The sequence below is a fragment of the Arachis hypogaea genome, chromosome 16, assembly GCF_003086295.3.
Source record: "Arachis hypogaea cultivar Tifrunner chromosome 16, arahy.Tifrunner.gnm2.J5K5, whole genome shotgun sequence".
NCBI lineage: Eukaryota > Viridiplantae > Streptophyta > Magnoliopsida > Fabales > Fabaceae > Arachis > Arachis hypogaea.
Window position 1 is genome coordinate 51,114,411 of NC_092051.1, and position 15,141 is coordinate 51,129,551.

The 15,141-nt window shown below is 38.5% G+C and overlaps 2 non-coding genes across 2 annotated transcripts; both read right to left on the reverse strand.

The window, feature by feature from the left end:
- Positions 1–3,203: 3,203 nt before the first annotated feature.
- Positions 3,204–3,311, reverse strand: LOC112760379 (small nucleolar RNA R71). Its single transcript, XR_003180822.1, has one exon. It is a non-coding gene; the product is annotated as a small nucleolar RNA R71 (small nucleolar RNA).
- Positions 3,312–12,432: 9,121 nt separating this feature from the next.
- On the reverse strand, positions 12,433–12,540 carry LOC112761355 (small nucleolar RNA R71). Its single transcript, XR_003181754.1, has one exon. It is a non-coding gene; the product is annotated as a small nucleolar RNA R71 (small nucleolar RNA).
- Positions 12,541–15,141: the final 2,601 nt, after the last annotated feature.

Consider the following 15,141-nt stretch of genomic DNA (forward strand, 5'->3'; position numbering starts at 1 on the left):
CTGATTGGAGCTATGTTTCATTGATAATTTGGAATTTATAGTATATTCTCTTCTTTTTATCCTATTTGATTTTCAGTTGCTTGGGGACAAGCAACAATTTAAGTTTGGTGTTGTGATGAGCGGATAATTTATACGCTTTTTGGCATTGTTTTTAGTATGTTTTTAGTAGAATCTAGTTACTTTTAGGGATGTTTTCATTAGTTTTTATGTTAAATTCACATTTCTGGACTTTACTATGATTTTGTGTGTTTTTCTATGATTTCAGGTATTTTCTGGCTGAAACTGAGGGACTTGAGCAAAAATCAGATTCAGAGGTTGAAGAAGGACTGCTGATGCTGTTGGATTCTGACCTCCCTGCACTCAAAGTAGATTTTCTGGAGCTACAGAACTCAAAATGGCGCGCTTCCAATTGTGTTGGAAAGTAGACATCCAGGTCTTTCCATCAATATATAATAGTCTATACTTTGGCCGAGTTTAGACGACATAAAAGGGCGTTGAACGCCAGTTCTACGCTGTTGTCTGGAGTTAAACGCCAGAAACAAGTCACAAACCAGAGTTGAACGCCAAAAATACGTTACAACCTGGCGTTCAACTCCAGAAAGAGCCTCTGCACGTGTAACATTCAAGCTCAGCCCAAGCACACACCAAGTGGGCCCCGGAAGTGGATTTATGCATCAATTACTTACTTCTGTAAACCCTAGTAGCTAGTTTATTATAAATAGAACTTTTTACTATTGTATTAGACATCTTTGGATCATCTTTGGATTATCTTTTGATCTTTTGATCATCTTGGGATGCCTAGTTCTTAGATCATGGGGGCTGGCCTCTCGGCCATTCCTGGACCTTCATCACTTATGTATTTTCAAACGGTAGAGTTTTTGCACTCCATAGATTAAGGTGTGGAGCTCTGCTGTTCCTCAAAGATTAATGCAAAGTACTACTATTTTTCTATTCAATTCAACTTATTCCGCTTCTAAGATATTCATTCGCACTTCAATCTGAATGTGATGAATGTGACAATCATCATCATTCCCTATGAACGTGTTCCTGACAACCACTTCCGTTCTACCTTAGATTGAATGAGTATCTCTTGGATCTCTTAATCAGAATCTTCGTGGTATAAGCTAGATTGATGGCGGCATTCATGAGAGTCCGGAAAGTCTAAACCTTGTCTGTGGTATTCCGAGTAGGACTCTGGGATTGAATGACTATGACGAACTTCAAACTCGCGAGTGCTGGGCGTAGTGACAGACGCAAAAGGAGGGTGAATCCTATTCCAGTATGATCGAGAACCTCAGATGATTAGCCATGCTGTGATAGAGCATTTGGACCATTTTTACAAAAGGATGGGATGTAGCCATTGACAACGGTGATGCCTTTACATAAAGCCAGCCATGGAAAGGAGTAAGGCTGATTGGATGAAGACAGCGGGAAAGCAAAGGTTCAGAGGAACGAAAGCATCTCTATACGCTTATCTGAAATTCTCACCAATGAATTACATAAGTGTTTCTATCCTTATTTTATGTTTACTTATTATTAAATTTTCGAAAACTCCATAACCTTTTGATATCCGCCTGACTGAGATTTACAAGGTGACCATAGCTTGCTTCATACCAACAATCTCCGTGGGATCGACCCTTACTCACGTAAGGTTTATTACTTGGACGACCCAGTGCACTTGTTGGTTAGCTGTGCGAAGTTGTGATAAAAAGTTGAGATTACAATTGAGCGTACCATGTTGATGGCGCCATTCATGATCATAATTTCGTGCACCAAGAAGAAGGTGATGCCTCAATAGTGCATAAAATAAACCTTAAGCTTAATTGTAAATATCTTTCCCTCTTTTCTCTCATAAAATTCGAAAATTTGAGTTCACTTTTTCAAAAAATTTTAAAATCTAGTTGTTTCTTATGAGTCAAATCAAATTTTCAATTTAAAAAGCTTATCTTTTTCAAAATCTTTTTCAAAAATCAAATCTTTTTCATTTTTCTTAGTTATTTTCGAAAATTTTAAAAATATTTTGAAAAATATTTTTCTTATCTTTATCTCCTAATTTTTGAAAATAACATCATCAATTAATGTTTTGATTCAAAAATTCAAGTTTGTTACTTGCTTGTTAAGAAAGATTCAAACTTTGAGTTCTAGAATCATATCTTGTGATTTCTTGTCAATCAAGTCATTAATTGTGATTTTAAAAATCAAATCTTTTTCAAAACTAATTTCAATCATATCTTTTCAAAAATATCTCTTTATCTTATCTTTTTCAAAAATTTGATTTTAAAATATCCTTTCTAACTTCTTATCTTCTTATCTTTTCAAAATTGATTTTCAAATTTATTTCAACTAACTAACTAACTTTTTGTTTTTTTTTACCTTTTTCAAAACTACCTAACTAACTCTCTCTCTCTCTCTAATTTTCGAAAATATCTTCCCTCTTTTTCAAAATTTCTTTTTAATTAACTAATTATTTTAATTTTTGATTTTAATTTTCGAAAATTACTAACCTTTTTCAAAAACAATTTTCGAAAATCACTAACTCTTTTTCAAAAATTATTTTCAAAAATTCTCTTTCTCTCTCATCTCCTTCTTTTCTTCTACTCACACAGGGACCTCTATACTGTGGTAAAAAGGACCCCTATTATTATTATTTTTCTGTCCCTCTTTTTCATATGAGCAGGAGCAAGGACAAGAACATTCTTGTTGAAGCAGATCCAGAACCTGAAAGGACTCTGAAGAGAAAACTAAGAGAAGCTAAATTACAACAATCAAGCAAGCACCTTTTAGAAATTTTCGAACAAGAAGAGAAGATGGCAGCCGAAAATAATAATAATGCAAGGAGGATGCTTGGTGACTTTACTGCACCTAATTCCAATTTACATGGAAGAAGCATCTCCATTCCTGCCATTGGAGCAAACAATTTTGAGCTGAAGCCTCAATTAGTTTCTCTGTTGCAGCAGAACTGCAAGTTTCATGGACTTCCATCTGAAGATCCTTTTCAGTTCTTAACTGAATTCTTGCAGATCTGTGATACTGTTAAGACTAATGGAGTAGATCCTGAAGTCTACAGGCTCATGCTTTTCCCTTTTGCTGTAATAGACAGAGCTAGAGTATGGTTGGACTCTCAACCTAAGGATAGCCTGAACTCTTGGGATAAGCTGGTCAAGGCTTTCTTAGCCAAGTTCCTTCCTCCTCAAAAGCTGAGTAAGCTTAGAGTGGATGTTCAGACCTTCAGACAGAAAGAAGGTGAATCCCTCTATGAAGCTTGGGAGAGATACAAAGAACTGACCAAAAAGTGTCCTTCTGACATGCTTTCAGAATGGACCATCCTGGATATATTCTATGATGGTCTGTCTGAATTAGCTAAGATGTCATTGGATACTTCTGCAGGTGGATCCATTCACTTAAAGAAAACGCCTACAGAAGCTCAAGAACTCATTGACATGGTTGCTAATAACCAGTTCATGTACACTTCTGAGAGGAATCCTGTGAGTAATGGGACGCCTATGAAGAAAGGAGTTCTTGAAATTGATACTCTGAATGCCATACTGGCTCAGAATAAAATATTGACTCAGCAAGTCAATATGATTTCTCAGAGTCTGAATGGAATGCAAGCTGCATCCAACAGTACTCAAGAGGCATCTTCTGAAGAAGAAGCTTATGATCCTGAAAACCCTGCAATAGCAGAGGTAAATTATATGGGTGAACCGTATGGAAACACATATAATCCATCATGGAGAAATCACCCAAATCTCTCATGGAAGGATCAACGAAAGCCTCAACAAGGCTTTAATAATGGTGGAAGAAATAGGTTTAACAATAGTAAACCTTTTCCATCATCCACTCAGCAACAGACAGAGAACTCTGAACAAAATACCTCTAATTTAGCAAACTTAGTCTCTGATCTATCTAAGGCCACTGTGAGTTTCATGAATGAAACAAGGTCATCCATTAGAAATTTGGAGGCACAAGTGGGCCAGCTAAGTAAAAGGATCACTGAAATCCCTCCTAGTACTCTCTCAAGCAATACAGAAGAGAATCCAAAAGGAGAGTGCAAGGCCATTGAATTAATTACCATGGCCGAACCTGTAAGGGAGGGAGAGGACGTGAATCCCAAGGAGGAAGACCTCCTGGGACGTCCAGTGATCAATAAGGAGTTTCCCTCTGAGGAACCAAAGGAATCTGAGACTCATCTAGAGACCATAGAGATTCCATTGAACCTCATTATGCCATTCATGAGCTCTGATGAGTATTCCTCTTCTGAAGAGAATGAGGATGTTACTGAAGAGCAAGCTGCCAAGTTTCTTGGTGCAATCATGAAGCTGAATGCCAAATTATTTGGTATTGAGACTTGGGAAGATGAACCTCCCTTGTTCACCAATGAACTAAGTGATCTAGATCAACTGAGATTGCCTCAGAAGAAACAGGACCCTGGAAAGTTCGTAATATCTTGTACCATAGGCAACATGATCTTTGAAAAGGCTCTGTGTGACCTTGGTTCAGGGATAAACCTCATGCCCCTCTCTGTAATAGAGAAACTGGAAATCTATGGGGAACAAGCTGCTAAAATCTCATTAGAGATGGCAGACAATTCAAGAAAACAGGCTTATGGACAAGTAGAGGACGTGTTAGTAAAGGTTGAAGGCCTTTACATCCCTGCTGATTTCATAGTCCTAGATACTGGGAAGGATGAGGATGAATTCATCATCCTTGGAAGACCCTTCCTAGCCACAGCAAGAGCTGTAATTGATGTTGACAGAGGTGAACTAGTCCTTTAGTTGAATGAGGACTCCCTTGAGTTTAAAACTCAAGGACATCCTTCTGTAAACATTGAGAGGAAGCATAAAAAGCTTCTCTCAGAACAGAGTCAACCAGAGCCCCCACAGTCAAACTCTAAGTTTGGTGTTGGGAGGCCACAACCAAACTCTAAGTTTGGTGTTGAACTCCCATATCCAAACTCTAAGTTTGGTGTTGGGAAGTCTCAATAATGCTCTGAACATCTGTGAGGCTCCATGAGAGCCCACTGTCAAGCTATTGACATTAAAGAAGCGCTTGTTGGGAGGCAACCCAATTTTTATTTATCTAATTATATTTTTCTTGTTCTTTCATGTTTTATTCGGTTCATGATGATGTGGAGTCACAAAATAAATATAAAAATTGAAAACGGAATCAAAAATAGCAGAAGAAAAATCACACCCTGGAGGAAGGCCTTACTGGCGTTTAAACGCCACTAAGAAGCATCTGGCTGACGTTCAACGCCAGAACAGAGCATGGTTCTGGCGCTGAACGCCCAAAATGGGCAGCATCTGGGCGTTTGAACGCCAGAATTGCACCCTGGAGAAGAGCTGGCGCTGAACGCCCAGAACAAGCATGGTTCTGGCGTTCAACGCCAGAAATGGGCAACAAATGGGCGTTCAACGCCCAGAACAAGCACCAATCTGGCACTGAACGCCCAGAGTTGTGTGCAAAGGCATTTTACATGCCTAATTTGGTGCAAGGTTGTAAATCCTTGAACACCTCAGGATCTGTGGACCCCACAAGATCACCTCAGGATCTGTGGACCGCACAGGATCCCCACCTACCTCCACTCACTTCTTCTCACCCTTCTTTCACACAATCCCATAAACACTCTACCCCAAAACTCTTCACCAATTACCTCAATCTCTCTTCCCTATCACCACTTCACCACTCACATCCATCCACTCTTCCCCATAAACCTACCTCATAAACTCCACCTACATTCAAAATTCAAAATCAATTTCCCACCCAACCCACCCTATATGGCCGAACCTAACCCCCCCCTCCCTTCCATATATAAAGCCTTCCATTCTTCCTCATTTTCACACAACACAACCCTCTCTTCTCTTCTTGGCCGAATACACCTCTCCCCCTCTTCTCCATATTTTCTTCTTCTTCTTCATCTTTTCCTTCTTCTCTTGCTCGAGGGCGAGCAATATTTTAAGTTTGGTGTGGTAAAAGCATAAGCTTTTTGTTTTTCCATTACCAATGATGGCACCCAAGACCAGAGAATCCTCTAAAAAAGGGAAAGGGAAGACAAAAGCTTCCACCTCCGAGTCATGGGAGATGGAAAGATTCATCTCCAAAGCTCATCAAGACCACTTCTATGATGTTGTGGCCAAGAAGAAGGTGATCTCCGAGGTCCCTTTCAAGCTCAAGAAGAATGAGTATCCGGAGATCCGACATGAAATCCAAAGAAGAGGTTGGGAAGTTCTAACAAAACCCATCCAACAAGTCGGCATACTAATGGTTTAAGAGTTCTATGCCAATGCATGGATCACTAGGAACCATGATCAAAGTAAGAACCCGGATCCAAAGAATTATCTCACCATTGTTCGGGGGAAATACTTAGATTTTAGTCCGAAAAATGTGAGGTTGGCGTTTGACTTGCCTATGATGCAAGGAGATGCACGCCCCTAAACTAGAAGGGTCAACTTTGATAAAAGGTTGGACCAAGTCCTCATGGACATATGTGTGGAAGGAGCTCAATGGAAGATTGACTCAAAAGGCAAACCGGTTCAACTGAGAAGACTGGACCTTAAGCCTATAGCTAGAGGATGGTCGGAGTTCATTTAATGCTCAATCATTCCCACTAGCAACCGGTCTGAAGTTACTATAGATCGGGCCATCATGATCCATAGCATCATGATTGGAGAAGAGGTGGAGGTTCATGAGATTATACCTCAAGAATTCTACAAGGTGGCTGACGAGTCCTCTACTATGGCAAGGTTAGCCTTTCCTCACCTCATCTGCCATCTATGTTACTCAGTTGGAGCTTTCATAGAAGGAGACATTCCCATTAAGGAAGAGAAGCCCATCTCTAAGAAAAGGATAGAGCAAGCAAGAGAGCCCATTCATGGATCTCAAGAGACGCATGAAGCTCATCACCATGAGATCCTGGAGATGCCTCAAATGCATTTTCCTCCATAAAACTATTGGGAGCAAATCAACACCTCCCTAGGAGAATTAAGTTCCAACATGGGACAATTAAGGGTGGAACATCAAGAGCACTCCATCATCCTTCATGAAATAAGAGAAGATCAAAAAGCAATGAGGGAGTAGCAACAAAGACAAGGAAGAGACATAGAAGAGCTCAAGGACATCATTGGTTCCTCAAGAAGGAAACACACTCATCACTATGGTGGACTCATTCCTTGTTCTTACTTTCTCTGTTTTTCGTTTTCTCTATGTTAAGTGCTTATCTATGTTTGTGTCTTCATTACAAGATCATTAGTATTTAGTAACTTTGTCTTAAAGTTATGAATGTCCTATGAATCCATCACCTCTCTTAAATGAAAACTGTTTTAATTCAAAAGAACAAGAAGTACATGAGTTTCGAAGTTATCCTTGAACTTAGTTTAATAATATTGATGTAGTGACAATGCTTCTTGTTTTCTGAATGAATGCTTGAACAGTGCATATGTCTTTTGAAGTTGTTGTTTAAGAATGTTAAATATGTTGGCTCTTGAAAGAATGATGACAAGGAGACATGTTATTTGATAATCTGAAAAATCATAAAAATGATTCTTGAAGCAAGAAAAAGCAGCAAAGAACAAAGCTTGCAGAAAAAAAATAGGCGAAAAAAAATAGAAAGAAAAAGAAAAAGCAAGCAGAAAAAGCCAAAAACTCTTAAAACCAAGAGGCAAGAGCAAAAAGCCAGTAACCCTTAAAACCAAAAGGCAGGGGTAATAAAAAGTATCCCAAGGCTTTGAGCATCAGTGGATAGGAGGGCCTAAAGGAATAAAATCCTGGCCTAAGCGGCTAAGCCAAGCTGTCCCTAACCATGTGCTTGTGGCGTGAAGGTGTCAAGTGAAAACTTGAGACTGAGCGGTTAAAGTCAAGGTCCAAAGCAAAAGAAGAGTGTGCTTAAGAACCCTGGACACCTCTAATTGGGGACTTTAGCAAAGCTGAGTCAAAATCTGAAAAGGTTCACCCAATTATGTGTCTGTGGCATTTATGTATCCGGTGGTAATACTGGAAAACAAAGTGCTTAGGGCCACGGCCAAGACTCATAAAATAGCTGTGTTCAAGAATCATCATACTGAACTAGGAGAATCAATAACACTATCTGAACTCTGAGTTCCTATAGATGCCAATCATTCTAAACTTCAATGGATAAAGTGAGATGCCAAAACTACTCAAGAGGCAAAAAGCTACAAGTCCCGCTCATTTAATTGGAGATATGTTTCATTGATAGTTTGGAATTTATAGTATACTCTCTTCTTTTTATCCTATTTGATTTTCAGTTGCTTGGGGACAAGCAACAATTTAAGTTTGGTGTTGTGATGAGCGGATAATTTATACGCTTTTTGGCATTGTTTTTAGTATGTTTTTAGTAGAATCTAGTTACTTTTAGGGATGTTTTCATTAGTTTTTATGTTAAATTCACATTTCTGGACTTTACTATGAGTTTGTGTATTTTTCTGTGATTTCAGGTATTTTCTGGCTGAAATTGAGGGACTTGAGCAAAAATCAGATTCAGAGGTTGAAGAAGGACTGCTGATGCTGTTGGATTCTGACCTCCCTGCACTCAAAGTGGATTTTCTGGAGCTACAGAACTCAAAATGGTGCGCTTTCAGTTGCGTTGGAAAGTTGACATCCAGGGCTTTCCAGCAATATATAATAGTTCACACTTTAGCCGAGTTTAGATGATGTAAAAGGGCGTTGAACGCCCATTCTATGCTGCTGTCTGGAGTTAAACGCCAGAAACACGTCACAAGCCAAAGTTGAACGCCAGAAATACGTTACAAACTGGCGTTCAACTCCAAGATTGACCTCTACACGTGTAACATTCAAGCTTAGCCCAAGCACACACCAAGTGGGCCCTGAAAGTGGATTTATGCATCAATTACTTACTTCTGTAAACCCTAGTAACTAGTTTATTATAAATAGGACTTTTTACTATTGTATTAGACATCTTGGGATTAGCTTTTGATCTTTTGATCATCCTAGGACGTTTTTTTCTTAGATCATGGGGGCTGGCCATTCGGCCATGCCTGAACCTTTCACTTATGTATTTTCAACGGTAGAGTTTCTACACTCCATAGATTAAGGTGTGGAGCTCTGCTGTTCCTCAAAGATTAATGCAAAGTACTACTGTTTTTCTATTCAATTCAACTTATTCCGCTTCTAAGATATTTATTCGCACTTCAACCTGAATTTGATGAACGTGACAATCATCATCATTCCCTATGAACGCGTGCCTGACAACCACTTCCGTTCTACCTTAGATTGAATGAGTATCTCTTGGATCTCTTAATCAGAATCTTCGTGGTATAAGCTAGATTGATGGCGGCATTCATGAGAGTCTGGAAAGTCTAAACCTTGTTTGTGGTATTCCGAGTAGGACTCTGGGATTGAATGACTGTGACAAACTTCAAACTCGCGAGTGTTGGGCGTAGTGACAGACGCAAAAGGAGGGTGAATCCTATTCCAGTATGATCGAGAATCTCATATGATTAGCCATGATGTGACAGAGCATTTGGACCATTTTCACAAGAGGATAGGATGCAGCCATTGACAAGGGTGATGCCTCCAGACGATTAGCCATGCAGTGACAGCGCATCGGACCATTTTCCAGAGAGGATTAAAAGTAGCCATTGACAACGTTGATGTCCTTACATAAAGCCAGCCATGGAAAGGAGTAAGACTGATTGGATGAAGCCAGCAGGGAAGCAGAGATTCAGAGGAACGAAAGCATCTCTATACACTTATCTGAAATTCTCACCAATGAATTACATAAGTGTTTCTATCCTTATTTTACGTTTACTTATTATTTAATTTCGAAAACTCCATAACCTTTTGATATCTGCCTGACTGTGATTTACAAGGTGACCATAGCTTGCTTCATACCAACAATCTCCGTGGGATCGACCCTTACTCATGTAAGGTTTATTACTTGGACGACCCAGTGCACTTGCTGGTTAGTTGTATCGAAGTTGTGATAAAAAGTTGAGATTACAATTGAGCGTACCATGTTGATGGCGCCATTGATGATCACAATTTCGTGCACCAAGTTTTTGCCGCCGTTGCCGGGAATTGTTCGAGTTTGGACAACTGACAGTTCATCTTGTTGCTCAGATTAGGTAATTTTCTTTTTGTTTTATTTTCAAAAATTTTTTAAAAACCTTTCAAAAATTTCTCCTTTGTTTTCGAAAAAAAAATTTAAAATAAAAATGTTTTCAAAAATATATTTTTCTTCAGAATTTTTAAGAATGAATTCTAGTGTTTCATGAAGCATGTTGAAGCCTGGCTGGCTGTAAAGCCATGTCTAATTCCTCTGGGTAGGGAATGTCAGGCGTGTCATGTCTGAGTTACATACTAAAGCTTGGCTGGCTATTAAGCCATGCATGACCCTTTGATTGGAGCTTTAGACTAAAGAGCATAAGATTCCTGGAATTCATATTAAAAATTTTGGAATCCTTATTTTTCTTTTTCAAAATGATTTTCAAAAAAATTAAAAGAAAATACAAAAAAATCATAAAATCATAAAAATCAAAAAAAAATATTTTGTATTTCTTGTTTGAGTCTTGAGTCAGATTTAAAGTTTGGTGTCAATTGCATGTTCATCTTGCATTTTTTGAAAAATTCATGCATTCATGGTGTTCTTCATGATCTTCAAGTTGTTCTTGGTAAGTCTTCTTGTTTGATCTTGATGTTTTCTTATTTTGCATCTTTTCTTGTTTTTCATGTGCATTTTTGCATTCATAGTGTCTAAACATGAAAGATTTCTAAGTTTGGTGTCTTGCATATTTTCTTTGCATATAAAAATTTTCAAAAATAAGTCTTGATGTTCATCATGACATTCAAAGTGTTCTTGGTGTTCATCTTGACATTCATAGTGTTCTTGCATTCATCACATACTTTGATCCATAACTTTCATGCATTGCATCTTTTTCATGTTTTTCTCTTTCATCATTAAAAATTCAAAATTCAAAAAAAAATATCTTCTCCTTTTTCTTCTCTTAAAATTTCGAAAATTAGATTTGACTTTTTCAAAAATTTTAAAAATCTAGTTGTTTTCATGAGTCAAATCAAATTTTCAATTTGAAAATCTTATCTTTTTCAAAATCTTCTTCAAAAATCAAATCTTTTTCAATTTTCTTAGTTATTTTCGAAAATTTTAAAAATATTTTTCAAAAATCTTTTTCTTATCTTTACCTCCTAATTTTCGAAAATAACATCATCAATTAATGTTTTGATTCAAAAATTTCAAGTTTGTTACTTGCTTGTTAAGAAAGATTCAAACTTTAAGTTCTAGAATCATATTTTGTGATTTCTTGTGAATCAAGTCATTAATTGTGATTTTAAAAATCAAATCTTTTTCAAAACTAATTTCAATCATATCTTTTCAAAATATCTTTCTATCTTATCTTTTTCAAAATCATATCTTTTTCAAAAATTTGATTTTAAAATATCTTTTCTAACTTCTTATCTTCTTATCTTTTCAAAATTGATTTTCAAATTTGTTTCAACTAACTAACTAACTTTTTGTTTGTTTCTTATCTTTTTCAAAACTACCTAACTAACTCCCTCTCTCTCTAATTTTCGAAAATATCTTCCCTCTTTTTTCAAAATTTCTTTTTAATTAACTAATTATTTTAATTTTTGATTTTAGTTTTCCAAAATTACTAACCTTTTTCAAAAACTATTTTCGAAAATCACTAACTCTTTTTCAAAAATAATTTTCGAAAATTCTCCTTCTCTCTCATCTTCTTCTATTCCTTTATTCATCTACTAACACTTCATCTCACCAAAAATCCGAACCCTCTCTCTCTGAGTTCAGATTTTCTCTTCTTCTTTTCTTCCACTCACATAAGGGAACCTCTATGCTTGGGTAAAAAGGATCCCTATTATTATTATTTTTCTGTTCCCTCTTTTTCATATGAGCAGGAGCAAAGACAAGAATATTCTTGTTGAAGCAGATCCAGAACATGAAAGGACTCTGAAGAGGAAACTAAGAGGAGCTAAATTACAACAATCCAGCAAGCACCTTTCAGAAATTTTTGAACAGAAGAGGAGATGGCAGCCGAAAATAATAATAATGCAAGGAGGATGCTTGGTGACTTTACTGCACCTAATTCCAATTTACACGGAAGAAGCATCTCCATTCCTGCCATTGGAGCAAACAATTTTGAGCTTAAACCTCAATTAGTTTCTCTGATGCAGTAGAACTACAAGTTTCATGGACTTCCATCTGAAGATCCTTTTCAGTTCTTAACTGAATTCTTGCAGATATGTGATACTGTTAAGACTAATGGAGTAGATCCTGAAGTCTACAGGCTCATGCTTTTCCCTTTTGCTGTGAGAGACAGAGCTAGAGTATGGTTGGACTCTCAACCTAAGGACAGCCTGAACTCTTGGGATAAGCTGGTCAAGGCTTTCTTAGCCAAGTTCTTTCCTCCTCAAAAGCTGAGTAATCTTAGAGTGGATGTTCAGACCTTCAGACAGAAAGAAGGTGAATCCCTCTATGAAGCTTGGGAGAGATACAAAGAACTGACCAAAAAGTGTCCTTCTGACATGCTTTCAGAATGGACCATCCTGGATATATTCTATGATGGTCTGTCTGAATTAGCTAAAATGTCATTGGATACCTCTGCAGGTGGATCCATTCACCTAAAGAAAACGCCTGCAGAAGCTCAAGAACTCATTGACATGGTTGCTAATAACCAGTTCATGTACACTTCTGAAAGGAATCTTGTGAATAATGGAACGCCTATGAAGAAGGGAGTTCTTGAAATTGATACTCTGAATGCTATATTGGCTCAGAATAAAATATTGACTTAGCAAGTCAATATGATTTCTCAGAGTCTGAATGGAATGCAAGCTGCATCCAACAGTACTCAAGAGGCATCTTCTGAAGAAGAAGCTTTTGATCCTGAAAACCCTACAATAGCCTTGTGGAAACACATATAATCCATCATGGAGAAATCACCCAAATCTCTCATGGAAGGATCAAAAAAAGCCTCAACAAGGCTTTAATAATGGTGGAAGAAATAGGTTTAACAATAGTAAATACTTTCCATCATCCACTCAGCAACAGACAGAGAACTCTGAACAAAATACCTCTAATTTAGCAAACTTAGTCTCTGATCTATCTAAGGCCACTGTGAGTTTCATGAATGAAACAAGGTCTTCCATTAGAAATTTGGAAGCACAAGTGGGCCAGCTGAGTAAAAGGATCACTGAAATCCCTCCTAGTACTCTCCCAAGAAATACAGAAGAAAATCCAAAAGGAGAGTGCAAGGCCATTGAATTAATTACCATGGCCGAACCTGTAAGGGAGGGAGAGGACGTGAATCCCAAGGAGGAAGACCTCCTGGGACGTCTAGTGATCAATAAGGAGTTTCCCTCTAAGGAACCAAAAGAATCTGAGGCTCATCCAGAGACCATAGAGATTCCATTAAACCTCCTTATGCCATTCATGATCTCTGATGAGTATTCCTCTTCTGAAGAGAATGAGGATGTTACTGAAGAGCAAGCTGCCAAGTTTCTTGGTGCAATCATGAAGCTGAATGCCAAATTATTTGGTATTGAGACTTGGGAAGATGAACCTCCTTTGTTCACCAATGAACTAAGTGATCTGGATCAACTGACATTGCCTCAGAAGAAACAGGATCCTAGAAAGTTCGTAATACCTTGTACCATAGGCACCATGACCTTTGAGAAGGCTCTGTGTGACCTTGGCTCTGGGATAAACCTCATGCCCCTCTCTATAATAGAGAAACTGGGAATCTATGGGGTGCAAACCACTAAAATCTCATTAGAGATGGCAGACAATTCAAGAAAACAGGCTTATGGACAAGTAGAGGACGTGTTAGTAAAGGTTGAAGGCCTTTACATCCCTGCTGATTTCATAGTCCTTGATACTGGGAAGGATGAGGATGAATCTATCATCCTTGGAAGACCCTTCCTAGCCACAGCAAGAGCTGTGATTGATGTTGACAAAGGTGAATTAGTCCTTCAATTGAATGAGGACTCCCTTGTGTTTACAACTCAAGGTTACCCTTCTGTAAACATGGAAAAGAGGCACAGTAAGCTTCTCTCAAAACAGAGTCAACCAGAGCCCCCACAGTCAAACTCTAAGTTTGGTGTTGGGAGGCCACAACCAAACTCTAAGTTTGGTGTTGAACTCCCATATCCAAACTCTAAGTTTGGTGTTGGGAAGTCTCAACAATGCTCTGAACATCTGTGAGGCTCCATGAGAGCCCACTGTCAAGCTATTGACATTAAAGAAGCGCTTGTTGGGAGGCAACCCAATTTTTATTTATCTAATTTTATTTTTCTTGTTCTTTCATGTTTTACTAGGTTCATGATCATGTGGAGTCACAAAATAAATATAAAAATTGAAAACAGAATCAAAAATAGCAGAAGAAAAATCACACCCTGGAGGAAGACCTTACTGGCGTTTAAACGCCAGTAAGAAGCATCTGGCTGGCGTTCAACGCTAGAACAGAGCATGGTTCTGGCACTGAACGCCCAAAATTAGCAGCATCTGGGCGTTTGAATGCCAGAATTGCACCCAGGAGAAGAGCTGGCACTGAACGCCCAGAACAAGCATGGTTCTGGTGTTCAACGCCAGAAATGGGCAACAAATGGGTGTTCAACGCCCAGAACAAGCACCAATCTGGCGCTGAATGCCCAGAGTTGTGTGCAAGGGCATTTTGCATGCCTAATTTGGTGCAAGGTTGTAAATCCTTGAACACCTCAGGATCTGTGGACCCCACAGGATCACCTCAGGATCTGTGGACTCCACAGGATCCCCACCTACCTCCACTCACTTCTTCTCACCCCTCTTTCACACAATCCCATAAACACTCTTCCCCAAAACTCTTCACCAATCACCTCAATCTCTCTTCCCTATCACCACTTCACCACTCACATCCATCCACTCTTCCCCATAAACCTACCTCATAAACCCCACCTACCTTCAAAATTCAAAATCAATTTCCCACCCAAAACCCACCCTTATGGCCGAACCTTACCCCCCTCCCTTCCCTATATAAAGCCCTCCATTCTTCTTCATTTTCACACAACACAACCCTTTCTTCCCCTCCTTGGCCGAATACACCCCTCCAACCTCTCCTCCATATTTTCTTCTTCTTCTTCATCTATTCTTTCTTCTCT